The following is a 6,627-nucleotide window of genomic DNA, read 5'->3' as shown; positions in this document are numbered from 1 at the left end:
CGAATTTATTGCTGTTATTTATTCTTTGTCATTCCGAAAATGCCTCTCCTGCTAGGGCCAATGAATTGGCTGCAGTATGGTGATATAAATAAATAAATTAGAGGGGTTAGAAGAAGGTGACAGCTCACTATCGTAGTGACGGTGGATAAATCGACCAGCTTTCCTTTGTACGTACTAAATCTTCCCGACATCGGTTGTATGAAAAGGCTCCGAAAATATAGATGCTTATTCAAGGATTTGGCGGATTACTATTTTCTATGAGTCTCACGAAGATAGCCGAGCTTTTATAAATATTTAGTACATATTATTTCAACAAGCTATATTTCGCTATATGCGACATTCAACATGCTATGTGCCATGTATGCTGCTTCCATATGTATTCCATTGGTTATTCACAAGTGTCGAATATTTACGCACCTTTGTAGAAATATTTTGTAGAACTCTTATCGTGGGTATGCACCATTTCATGCCGCATCATCAACGCCGACAAGATGAATTCGGGTGAGTGCGTGCCCACCGCGAGGCAGAAGAAGAGGGACAACCTCGAGTTCGCTCGGCTCCGCTCAGCATTCTAGGGCTGCAGTAGGGACGCCTGCCACCCCGAAAAACAGTGAGTCACCGTCGCTTGCCTTCATACGTCTTTCGTTCTCCGGTGGTGGTCGATGCACTGTCGTAAGGCTGCGGCCCCTACCGCGTTTTTTCGCGCTATTCCCGCCCACCTCCTCTGCTCCGGCTAACTTGGGCCCGCCCTTATTTTTTTGTAGCTGCCCACTTCAGTTTTAATTATGGTAACCCTCAAATCAACGTTCGCGTGATGGATGCGGTCGCTATGGCTGCGATGAGCTGCTTGGCGGGAAGGATAAGAAATGAAAGTGAAGTCGAATGGATCGGGCACAAAATAAGCTACCGGTCGATGTTTTCCAAGGATTCTCAATAAACAATTGTGGGGGTGGAATAAACCCTCACAAGAAGCCGCCAATGGATAGTATTTTGTGACGGTTCATTTTTTTTTCTGTTCACTTCCTTAACATCCGTGACATTGAGCGATCGATTTCAGTGATAAGCGGGGTGGTGTGCCGTCTGAGTTGACGATCGACGAAGGGCGAAGATAATGGTAAGCACCTAAGCCCGAGGGCGCCGCATCAAATCCCAGACAAGGCTGCGGCATTTCAATGCGGGCGGAATGCAAAAACTTCCGCGTAGCGTGCATTCAGCGGTCAAAATTATTCCAGAGTCCCTCACTACGACGTGCTTCATATCCATGTTGTGGTTTTCGCATGTAAAACCCGAGAATTGAATTTTTAATTTTGATAAGCACAGTGAATATGTAAATTACCGCCCCTATATGTAGCGTTGTGTTATTGCCATAAACGTAGCGAAGAAAAAAAAACTGTCAGTTTTGCCGGATGGGCACCCGCCGTGGTTGCTCAGTGGCTATGGTGTTGGGCTGCTGAGCACGAGGTCGCGGGATTGAATCCCGGCCACGGCGGCCGCATGTCGATGGTGGCGAAATACGAAAACACCCGTGTGCTTAGATTTAGGTGCACGTTAAAGAGCCCCAGCTGGTCAAAATTTCCGGAGTCCTCCACTACGGCCTGTCTCATAATCAGAAAGTGGTTTTGGCACGTAAAGCCCCAAATATTATTTATTTTGCCGGATAGGCGAAGCAGAGCCTTCGATCTGCGTTGCAGTCGAGCTCCTCGGACGGTGTTGCATATCAACAGGCGTATACGACGTGTTGGCGCAACGCAACACCTCAGACAATGGCTGGTACGCAGCACAAACAGCACGTAGGCAGCTAACAGGCGTCCCATAACGAGCGGCCGTGATGAGTGACACCAGCGGCGTTTCAGGCATCGCACATTGATGGTGAACACGAGCTAAGACTGATGGGAAAACCGTCGGCTTGCTGGCAGCGCCCAGTGAAACCATTGGATAGCGCTAAAGGTTGACATTTGCTCACCGTCTCTGAAATCGCGGCACGCACCTTGGTGTGGCATGCACGCCAGCTGCTCAGCCGGAACGCTAGGGGGGCTACGCACAATGCTCATGCCAGCAGCGGAAAGTGGGCACTACCCTGGGTGCTACCCTATGACGGTACAGAAAGCGAACGCTTCGCTCGCCCTCGCGTAATAGATCAGAATGGCGATTTGGTCAACCTCGCAAATGCGAGCGAATGGTTCGCGTTCCGAGCCGTTATAAGATCTCACCCCTGTCGAAATAACCAAGCGTAGCGCTATGGTGCGTTCGCTGGGGCTCGTTGTTTCTGCAATCAAACGCAAACGTCGTTTCTGCAGCCACAAATGCGCGTCTATGGATACGTTTTCGGATAGCTTCGATGGCGCAAGCGGGGGATGCGCCAACAACGTGAATATGTGTCGAATGTCCGCGTAATTGCATCGAGCAACCAAAAGAGGATAAACTGCAATACTTTGACCTTAGACTACGTTCTTTAGGCGTATGCCAAGCCCCTGTTGAACTTCACCTCATGTCATTCCAATGTAGTAAAAATATGCCATTTGCATTGCCGTAGTTCGGGCCGCCCTGGTAAAAACATGTGGGCATGCATTGGGTGATAATGCCTTCGCACGTCAGGTAGTCAGGCTGGAGGAAGCTCAGCACCCGGGCAGCTTCATAACGGGCAGCTGTGAGAAGTCGATTAAATGGGTAAGAAACTCGAAGAGGCAGGAAGCCGAAGGAAAAGGCAGAAAGAAGAATGTGGTAGTTGTACCCTATGTATACCGCTTGTCCCCTGGCCTGAAGAGCGCTGCAGGACGTTAGGTTTGTCTTTTCGGCTCCTGGAATATTGAGCGCTATTGGTCCGGCGGTCCAAAGGAGAGCAAGTGGAGCAGAACGTAATCCTAATGTAAGATGCTAAGTGAATCAAGTTAATAAATATGTAGGTTGCACTACCAATGTGGCGTACTCTTTTCCTCTCAAGTGTGGGCGAGTGTACATAGAGCAAGCCGGCCAGTGCATCAATGCAAGACTTGGGGAGCATGAACTGTCCTTTGGACAAGAATGATTAGGCGTATGTGTCTGCCCATAGCTGGCAATGTAAGTGTAAGCCTCTGCTCTAAGGGACAAGAATTTTGTTTAAGCGTACTGATGTATCCACCAGATTAGTCGTGGAAGCAGCCCACATTGAGCGAAAGGGCACGTGATGCATCAGCCAGCCTTCAATCGCGCTTTCTCAGCAGGAATTTATTTACCTAGACTGCCCTACACGTTAGCAGATACCCTGTATCCAGGTGGCGTAGTTGTGCATCCCTCTATTGACAATGTGATCGCCTGCGCCACTTATATTCCTTGAAGGGTGTATTCCAGTAAACTTAGTTGTGAATCAGTGCTCGCCCTGTGTCCTTTCACTCAGTCGTTATTTTGTTCGCGCATTTACCATTATGAATGTATACAAACTCGCCTAACTTTCCACTTTAATACGTTTAAGTACGCTAAGTCACTTTCAAGCGTATCGTTGCGTAACACAGTTGTAGCCTTTCTCACAGCGGCAAAGTGTTTCGGGTAATAATCGCCTGCTTGAGCTTAGGCTCTCAAAATATAATTAGGCACCAATATTTAAACATGCATTTACTGACCCAATAAAAGCGCGACTAAAATTTTCCTAGTTCTATATAGTTTGTGCATTTATGTTAAATAGGAAGGAAGTAAGAAAACTAAATAGCCATTTTACCTAATGTTGTGGGGCTGAATTCACAAAACTTTTCATTAGCAAGGGCTGTTTTTCATTGGCTGATCGCCTTCGCTAATAATATGTGCTACATCACTATTATCTGGCACGAACACTTTTAGCGAAAGAAAGTGTTGTGAATACCTGCCCTAGTCTTAGTTATAACCACAACAATTCGCAATCATTATCCACCTGTGCAGGAGTGCACTGCTTTCATGCGTACGGGAAAAAGAAGATTGCTAAGGAATTTAGGCAAATGAAGGCAGAGAAGGGGAGTAGACTAAAGCCAGAAGAACGTTTTGAAGCCACAAGCACAAAGGTTGGACAAGTCCATGTGTTATCCATTGTTCCCTTGGTAGCTGAAAGATTGCAGCGGCAGAGTTCACTCATACAATTCTTGTAGAACATTCCATGGTTTAGGGGACCACGAAGCAGTGCGGCTTGGCAAGTATTGTAAATATACGGAAGGATACGCATTCGCGCAAATGCTCAAATAATCGTCACTCGGTCGTTGCTCTCTTGCCTGTACGCCGATATTCAGACACGTCGTGCATTCGCGCTTGTTTTCCATCAGCGCCTATTGTTTTTCGCATTCTTCACCTCGACGGTTACTTTAGATTGGCTCGAGCTCGCTCTATTCTCGCAAACGAACTTTTTGTGGCAGTGAAGCGAAAGGCATACCCGGGGTGGTGTTTCTGCACAGGTGTTACTATGACAAGCAGTCCCGGCAGTGTCGCAGTGTTTTCTCTTACACGGAGTGCCATTCCAAGACATCGTCAAATTGCACCATATTACTGGAGCCGCCATCTTGTCACCTCTGATTGGCCGAGAGGGCGGTGCTTTTACGTCTGTTTGGCTCAAAACGCTGTCATTGCATCATTCGACATTATGTGGGAATTCGACGATGTCCGGAATGACTTGGTACTTGCGAATGGTTTGAAATGGCTACTTGCAAGCCAAAGAAAAAAAAAGCAAGAAAGAAGAAAGCAAACAAGAGGGACAACTCACTACCAGAGATGCGAACAACACGCAGTGCTTTTGGCTGCAAAAACGGCCTAGCCAAGTAGTCGTCACCGTCACGCTCCGCTTAATCGGCCTTTACATGGTGGACTAAGGGGCTGGTAGTGTTTAAGTGTCGATCTGGTGGACATGTCTATTTGTCTGCTGCTGAAGTTTGGAGTGGAGTTTGGAGTTTGGACTGGGTTTGGGGTACGCGTCAGAAGGAGATAGAGTGCTCCCAGGTAACGAGAACTTAAACAGCAGACGAAGTGGACATGTCCACCTGGTCGATACTTACGGAATGCCACCCTCCCCTACCCCGGGAAGCGTTCTGTCTGCTGCTGGCGTGAGCGGTGTTTGCACACGCACATACACTAGCGTTGCTGCTCACGAGGGGCCGCATTCTCAAAGCTCTTCTTCAGCGAGCAGCCACTGCTATTGGGCAGCCGCCTTGGCTAGTGATACCTCAAACAGCAGGCTTGGCTAAAACATTCTTGTACAAAAAAAAAAAATTCGTACCCACCATGGTTGCTCAGTAACCATGGTCCTCTTGCACGGGAGATGGATACTCTACCGTCCCCGCAGGAGTTAAAATAAAAAATTTAATTATGGGGTTTTACGTGACAAAACCACTTTCTGATTATGAGGCACGCCGTAGTGGAGGACTCCGGAAATTTCGACCAACTGGGCTTCGTTAACGTGCACCTAATCCTAAGTACACCCGCCGTGGTTGCTCAGTGGCTATGCTGTTGTGCTGCTGAGCACGAGGTCGCGGGATCAGATCACGGCCGCGGCGGCCGCATTTCGATGGGGGCGAAATGCGAAAGCACACGGTGTAGTTAGATTTAGGTCCACCTTACAGAACCCCAGGTGGCCGAAATTTCCGGAGTCCTCCACTACGGCGTGCCTCATAATCAGAAAGTGGTTTTGGCACAATAAACCCCATAACTTTTTTATTAACATTTTCGTGGGGCAGCAACATTCATATGGGGAAGGATTACCGGCGAAGCTGTTTAGGCTGCATACATTATGAAATCGTACATATTTTTAAAAATACGGCACAGCACTACTCTGACACAAGCGCCGCCGCCACACTCTTTCCCACTCTCATTATTCATCAAACAGCGTTTAACCAAATAAAAAATAAGAAGGCCAATTCGCTACACTAAATGTACTTTCTCACATGTATGTATGTATGTATGTATGTATGTATGTATGTATGTATGTATGTATGTATGTATGTGTACGTGTGTATGTGTATGTATGTATGTATGTATGTGTGTGTGTGTACGTATGTGTGTGTATGTGTGTGTGTATGTATGTATGTATGTATGTATGTATGTATGTATGTATGTATGTATGTATGTATGTATGTATGTATGTATGTATGTATGTATGTATGTATGTATGTATGTATGTATTTGATGTGGAATTTGGGTGGAGGGCGACATCCAAAGAAACGCCCGTGCACCGTGCCTTGGTTGCACGTTAAAAAACCGCAGGCGGTCGAAATTAATCCGGGGTCCCCCACTACGGCCTACCTTATATATAATCAAATCGTGGTTTTGGCACCTATAAATCCGGAATTTCACACACTGGTGTGTGCGGAAAGGACAACAGAACTTAAGCTAAACTATAGCAAGCCCGAGGGCAACGATACAGCTTGCTATCGATTGGCGCTTCCGGCGAAACTGCCGAATTGTTTTTATCCGTAACGGTCAACTGCATTGTATTCCATAGGAGACAAATACTGACATCCAGATTAACTTTTGTTATGTCACAACGGCCCAAACATGCGAATCTACGTTGAAATTAATCACGTCACAGCTACGTACCTGCGCTGAGGCTTCGGTGTGAAATATATACATATATTGTAATGGGTGCACTGAACAGTTCCGAGAGTGACGTCTCGTCGTAACCGAGGAGGCAGGTGACGCAGA

The 6,627-nt window shown here is 47.0% G+C and overlaps 1 protein-coding gene across 2 annotated transcripts in view; it reads left to right on the top strand.

Moving 5' to 3' along the window:
• Positions 1–477: 477 nt before the first annotated feature.
• Positions 478–6,627, top strand: part of LOC135911176 (uncharacterized) — a 330,618-nt gene continuing 324,468 nt past the window's right edge. For both annotated transcript variants that reach the window (XM_065443366.2, XM_065443367.2), the window contains exon 1: positions 478–610. The gene's annotated coding sequence lies outside the window, so the exon portion shown is untranslated. The remainder of the gene's footprint in view (positions 611–6,627) is intronic.

This window comes from Dermacentor albipictus, chromosome 5, assembly GCF_038994185.2.
Source record: "Dermacentor albipictus isolate Rhodes 1998 colony chromosome 5, USDA_Dalb.pri_finalv2, whole genome shotgun sequence".
Taxonomy (NCBI): domain Eukaryota; kingdom Metazoa; phylum Arthropoda; class Arachnida; order Ixodida; family Ixodidae; genus Dermacentor; species Dermacentor albipictus.
This window is presented reverse-complemented; position numbering and strand designations above follow the sequence as displayed.